We start from the raw sequence: 7,550 nt of genomic DNA on the forward strand, positions 1-7,550 counted from the left end.
AAACATAAAATTAAACATATTAGGCCACATATGAACAAACATATCTCATTAATCACCAGGCATGACAACACAAGTTCATAAACAGGGCATAAAAAGAATGTGAAATCCTGTTTTTCACATACAAAGTAATGACATAATTGGAAATTAACTTATTAGAAGCAAATGTATTAATAATCAAGAGCGAACTTCTTACTCTCAGCTACAATAAACTGCTTTTCATAGTTTAATAACCACAAGATAAACTTAATTTCCTTTTTGTTTAAGGTTGTTCAGTATTGGAATATTGGAATGCTTTTTATACTGATTGTGCATAAAGAAACTTGAACCTTTCAATGTCAGGACTCGATCTTTACACTTGGAGCTAATACATTTCACAACAAGCAGTCTTCTTTGAGGTTGCTCCTGCATTAACTTCCTCACAAGGGTCTCTGACGCTTTGTATGTTTGCTTCTCTCTTTCCTCTATTCCGATTATCAATAGATCATCATAATTCTACTCTGGAGATCCACCAAAGTCTTTCTGAGTTTGGCATTTGAAGGTCATTGTTACATTCTCCAAATTAGCAACACATCCCTTCAACACTTTATATTCTTTCGTAACTTCTTCAGTGAGAGAGTTTCTGGATTCCATTTTTTAAATGGCTTGTTCAGGCATCTCAATGTTTGCAGAATGTGGAGGTTGTAACAAATAATACAAGATGACATGAAGTCCACAGCCTCAACAGGCATGATTAGTCAACAAGTAAAAGTAGAAGCTCTAATTGCAGTAGATTTTCAGTGAGATCATCTGCCCGTAGAAAAGCTGAAGCAGAGCTGCACTCTTAATTAGTTGCTTTGGAAAATGAAGAGGCTGAAATTAAAATTGAACTGAAAGAATAAAAAGAAAAAACTGCTGCTTCTGCAAACACTGAAACCTTGGAAAAGGATTTTCTTTTGTTTAAAGTTTCAATAAAGGAACTGGAAAGTCTCAGTAATGAAAATAATGATGATTATATTTCATAAAAAAAACAGAGGGACAGCCTAAAATAACTGAAAAACAAAATGAAATTACAGAACCAATAATCACAGAACGACAGTCTTTATTTCCATCTTGTGGGATTCGACTATTAAGAGGTGATCCTCTGCAGTCTCTCATTTATTCGCACATACCACAGAACCCAGAACATTACACTATTGGGACAACTATTCCTCCATGAACAGTTCACCGTAGGTCAAGCAAGGGAACTGGTTAGCAGCTGTCAGCATTCAGAGAGAGAGGCTACAAGGAAGCAAGAAGGTTGCTTAAAGAAAATTTTGGAATAAACCAATAATTGCTGCTGCCTGTGAGAAAATATTTGTAATTGGAACATTATAAAAGCTGAAGATAAGAACGCCTTCTCTGCTCATGCATTATTTTTTTTAGAGGTTGCAGCAATATTAGGGAAGAGCTGGAGACTCTGGGGGAGGTAAATAGTCTTTCAATCATGAAAAAGGTTCTATTCAAATGACCTCTTAAGCTTCATCATTTGCCTACCATGAGAGAGCTAGCAGAACAACATTTGTTGATCTAGTCATATCTGGCTTTTGGAGATATTCAAAATGCACAGCAGGAGGTAAGCCAACCAAAGCTCAGGTAAAAACTCACTTCTTTAGTGTACTGCTCATTCCTTATCCCTTCTCCATTGGCTATTTAAATGTTGAATTGATGTTACTACCTGTGCATGCTGTTAGGCATCTGTAATGTTCAATATAAAAGATTCATATGGATTAGATGTAAATTATAACTGTCCTATGTTGGCTATTAAACAATTAACATGTAACTAAAATGAACTGAGGTTTGTTTTTTTTGTACTTTATTGCAGGAGATCAAGAGTTATACATATGATATTTTTCATACCTACATCGTTCCTACAACATTTATATATTTTGTAGTGAAAAATAATAATAGTAAAGTAAAAAATAAAATAAAATAAAATTATTATTATTATTATTATTAATAATAATAATAATAATAATAATAATAATAATAATAATAATAATAATAATAATAATAATAATAATAATAATAATAATGAAGAAGAAAAGGAAGAATGAGAAAAAAATGAAATAAAGTGGGCTAGTATGGTGCACATATATATATACACACAATACATTATTCGGCAAAGCACAAATAGTGTTTTTTTGTGTGAATATTTGTTTCTTACAAATATTTTGAAAATTATTTGTTTTCAGGGGAAAACAAACAAACAAAACATGTCAAATACCAGCATGCATGTCAGTTACATCACTATCTCAGTCTCTCTCTCAGGTCTCAATGAGGGGAGTCACATCCCCCTGCTACATGACGCACATTTCCTAATTTGGACCTCACTCCTGGTGTTGGGGGTGTTCCCCAGAGATAAGGTTGAGCTACTGACACACACAAAGTGCTCCCAAGGGACTCTCCATTACCTGTTGTTCCCCTTCTCCTTTCCACAAAGTTAGTTTGTAAAAAATAGGCAAGATGAAGTTATGGGTGTATAAATAGGTAGAGGTCTGTTTGCAATGAGGCAATGAGTAAAGTTTTAGCTCAGTAGTCAGCGCAGTCCTTCAATATTGTTTGATTGTGATCCACATATTTAATCCATTTTTTCCACCGTTTCAAATATTCCTTTTCTTGATTTCTGATTTTATAAGTTATTCTTTCGATTTCCAAGATACTGTTTATGTTTGCCTTCCAGTTGTTAACCAGCAACCAGTTCCTTGTTATCTGTTTCACAGCTGAAATTGTAAGTATCCTGTATAGGTATCTGTCTATTTCTAGTGTATGTTCAGACGGTGATATACCTAAAATAATATATTTTGGTTCAAGTGCCTGTTAAATTTGTAACATTTTCATGATAGATGTTATAATAAGTTGCCAGAATGTTTTTAGTAATGGGCAGAAATAGAGCACATATGGGCACATGTTTTCCCAGTCTTCCTCTTTTACCTGCTCACCTAGTTCTTAGTTCCACTTTGATCTGATTGTATCTTGTGTTTCAATATTATCCTGTAGTGTTACATATTTTAGAAAGAATATTCTTGGTTTCTATATTATATTTTTTTTTAAATCATAAATTGTGTTAAGGGGTGCTTCTCTTGATTCCCTTCTCTTCTAAGTTGTAAGTATTTTTAAAAATTTGACTGGGCTTCATCAAATCTATTTGATATGAATGTCTTTATTTAAAGTGGAACTAGTTCTTTTTCTATCATAAACCACTTAACTTTTGTGTTATCATTAGTCCATTTCATTATGATCTGTATTTGTGTGGTATGAGTGCTAATCCACCCTGTTCTTTAGATTTTATTAATGTTTTAAGTTTGACCCTTTTCCTTTTGTTATTCCAAGTAAGATTAGTTATTTATATACAAAATGAACTGAGATGATATTTATCAACTGTTAGAGTGCTGTTTTTCATTGCTTGCATGTTTAACACACAATCCATGATTGCTGCAGCCTGTGCAATGCTTTGCATTTGAATCTTGCACATTTCAACTTTATGCACTATAACTGCAGTGCAGACATTGTGGACTCGACCATGATGTAAAAGTTGAGGCTGTCAGGATGCTCTTTAGAATGATGTGTTATTTAATATTTCATACAGTATATTCACATTTTGTCAGGGACAAACGGGACTCTTCTTTTTCCATTTGGTATCAAGGCTTTGGGAAATTATTAATGAGACATTCTTCACTGCTATTTCACACATGCAACAGCACAACAGTCATGATTGGGATGACAAAATCCTTTGACTGAAAAAATGAAGGAAAAACAAACATGTAATCCACCATGACAAAGGCACAAATGTGCTTCACAATTTATAGTAGGTCTAACAAAACAAAATCTCATGCTATTTCAGATACAGCCATCACTGTCTGAATTAGGGTGTCACGCAGAGGTTGTACATACATAATGCTGAGATGGACAAACCTTTAGCACCCACAGGGAATGATAAGACTACTTGAATCTGAAAGGGCTCACTTGTGATGATCCCACAGATAATTATCACAGATGTTTGAGTTCCCCTCAGCTCTATGGAGCATTTCAGTGTCTCTGGATGTGGAAATATGCACCTATTTGCTAACAAGTTCACCATATCAACTTAAATGGTGACATGTCAGTGTAGTGTTTTTAGATTGTTTCTGCTGCCCCCAAGTGGCAAAAAAATCTATTATTGCAGGTTTAAATAAAGATGATTTCTGACCTAAATTTTCAGCTCGAACAGTTTGATTGGCTGTGTCTGTATTTCTGAAAAACAAATTCAGGAAAAAGAGACTCTTTTACTTGACTTCTCACTCTCCTTGATGACGGCCAGATGCTGCGTGCTGGAGTAAACTACACTGTTGTAAAGTACATCTGAATGCAATGATATTGTGCCCACACCAGGGTCTTTATGGTGGCTGGAGCTCCTCCATCTCACAGCCATGTGGCACAAAACCAAACACATTAGTGGGTGTTACAACACCACATGGAGACCTGTTTTCTTCTGTTTTGCTGATTTGATTTGATGTTTTATGGGCTCTGAGCACCCAGAACAGCCTGTGGTTGTACTCATAAAGCTCTCCAGTGGTAAGAGCTGGTTCTAACATAATTCTTGACATTTTCTCAGGAATTCACCATAGAATTAAGATATAATCATAATTCTATTTTAACATGACAAGAATATGGCTCCATGAAGCAAAAAGTGCATCAGATTGTGGAAATTATTGGTTGGTGGTTGAGCTTGACCATATTGAAATTTCTCGCTCACTGAATTATTGCTATTATGTTCTCAATGCAATTTGCTCACACTGGATCTGCACATTGCAAGCCAAAAGCGTTAATGGATATATCAGATGATCCTGGTGTTGTCATTGAAGGGACATATAATATATCCGAGGTCACTGACATTGTTTACTCTTGTTCAACAGATGTCTGCCAAGAAGACTGGACTCTGAGTCTCATTGGCACAATAAAAGTTATTGAAGGTATAAAGTTGTCCTGAACTTTCTGTACTTCCTCAGTAAAATATCATACTTTCAAGGACTGAGTAATCGCTCAGTGGTCTGATGAATGAAACCCTGTATCACTATCTGTTTGAAGAAGATAGTGTCAATGAGTCAGTCTTGAGCAATTCTCAGCGTCCTGAAGTGATTGAAATCGAGAAGTCATAAAATATAGACATCACAGTCCTGTAGGGACTGTATCAATATTTAAAGCAGAGAGACTATTTTTAAACACTTTTTGACTTTATTGGGAAACCACACTAACAATAATTTGTTTCCTTGGGTGTGCACTTTAAAATTCTGAAAGAGGCGAGTTAAAGGTGCAGTATGTAGGAATTAGTCGCATCTAGCAGTGAGGTTGCAGATTGCAACAAACTGAATAACTTCCAAGTGTGTAGGAGAACCTACGGTGGTCACAAAACTTGCAAAAAACACAAAAACCCTTTCTAGAGTGAGTGTTTGGTTTGTCAGTTCTGGGCTACTGTAGAAACATGGCGGTGCAACATGGCAGGCTCCATGGAAGAGGTCCTGCTCCCTATGTAGACATTAAAGGTTCATTCTAAAGTAGCACAAATACAATTATTTTCAGGTGATTATACACTAATTAAAACATACTTATGAATATCATATTCCATTTCTGCCAAGTCTGTTCTGCTAGATGCCACTAAATTCTACACACTGCACCTTCAATACTGTAAGTTATTGATTGACCAGTGATGGTGCTTGCAAAAGGGTGAATCACACCTCTTCACTAAAGATAAATGTTCTTGTTCATGGCTTGAATTACTCCCAAACTGAGATTCATTGTGTAGACCTTTTCAGGTAAGTTAAGAGCTGGTTTAGTTTTTTCTCAACATCCATTCAAAGCCTCCGTTTAAAATATCTGCAAATGGGCCTTAGCCAAACAGTGCCTGAGTGTGTTGACATATTTAATGTTTGGAACCATTTTTGTGCACATACTGGGACCTAAAGTCCTAAAATGTTACTATTATATATGATATTCAGTTTTACAATTGTAGTAATACAGCAATAGAATATTTTTAGAAAACACAACTATAAAAATGTATTGTGCAATCACCTGCACAGATTGAACACAGCAGTTTCATCAAGAATTTAGACAGAAGCTTCAACAGACTGCCAAAGCCTTAAGAGAGGAGAAACAACATGAAGTGATACTTTCTGAAGAGCTGTGTTTCATTTATAAAGATGTTTTACAAATCTAGCCACAGCCAGCCAGAATCTTCTTTGAAGCTCTTCTGTTTTTGATCAGGCAGACCTGGATGAGGCATTTATGTGCCTTCAGGCTTTTAGTACAAAGTTACTTTCCCACCGTCAAACACATATGTCAGGAAAATTAAATATCTGGCAACATTTAAACATCCATTCAGGACTGACTGATGATCCAAACAAAACAATCCAACAATCCAAAACAACTCAGCCGCACGAGTTCTAACCAGGACAAATAAAATAGACCATATAACTCCAGTCCTGCGAAACCTTCACTGGCTACCTGTTGTTTTCAGGATGCAATTCAAAATCCTCTTCTTGGTTTACAAAGCACGTAGTGGTCTGGCTCAACACTACATTTCAGACATGATGTCAGTTTACAATCCCAGCAGATCTGTCAGGTCACAAGGTGAAAATCTCCTCCATGTGCCATTTTCAAAGTCTGGTGAGATGGCATTCAGCATTTGTGCACCTAAAGATTTGAAGAGTTTGTTCCAACACTGTGTTCTTTCAAAACCAAACTAAAGACCCTCCTTTTCAGTCAAGCATTTTCTTAAATGAACACACCATTTTTGCACAGTATATATGTTTGTATGTATGTATGTGTATGTATGCATGGATGTTTCTGTTTATGAGCACATTTTTTTGCTGTTTTGTTTTATTGCCTTCTAAGCTAATGTCTAATTTCAATGGACTTGATGGTTTTGAAATTCAACTGGCACTTTAAAGGCCTGGGTTTTGTTATTATTTCTAGTATATATAAGAATTATGCCTTTCAAGCTGAGAGTCATTGGCCTTGATGATTTTATTGGAAATCTGTAGTTCACAGGAGATAATCTGTAGTATTTGAATTTACTTCCTTGGTGTTGATTCTACATTAATTCCATGATTTGACATTTTAATATCCATTATTCAAACTTCAATATTAAGAGGAAAAAAACAGTTAATCGTGATTAATTACAGCAAATTGTGCAATGAATTAGTTATTTTTTTATTGATTGACAGCCCTAAATAAAAAATGTAAAGGTAAAATTATGTAGGGCAGAACCTTTGTTGAGGTGACTGTTTGGGGAAAATTTTGCTATTTGTCATTGTATTTTTCTCACACCAAGATAAACTGGACAGTCAGATTTGTTGTTAAGTTTGCTGGTTTGTCTGGTTTGCATTGTTTAGGGTGTGCTAAGGTATGAGTGAAGGGTTTAAGGATTTCATTTGTATTTGTGTGATGCTTGGTGAAAGCTCTATTCACTTCATTTCAGTTCATGGAGCCTCATTCCCCCAAATGGGTCAATTAAAAAGTATGTTCAGCAGAGAACACACAAACACATATATCTCAAT

The sequence above is a fragment of the Thunnus albacares genome, chromosome 14 (genome assembly GCF_914725855.1).
Source record: "Thunnus albacares chromosome 14, fThuAlb1.1, whole genome shotgun sequence".
NCBI classification, from domain to species: domain Eukaryota; kingdom Metazoa; phylum Chordata; class Actinopteri; order Scombriformes; family Scombridae; genus Thunnus; species Thunnus albacares.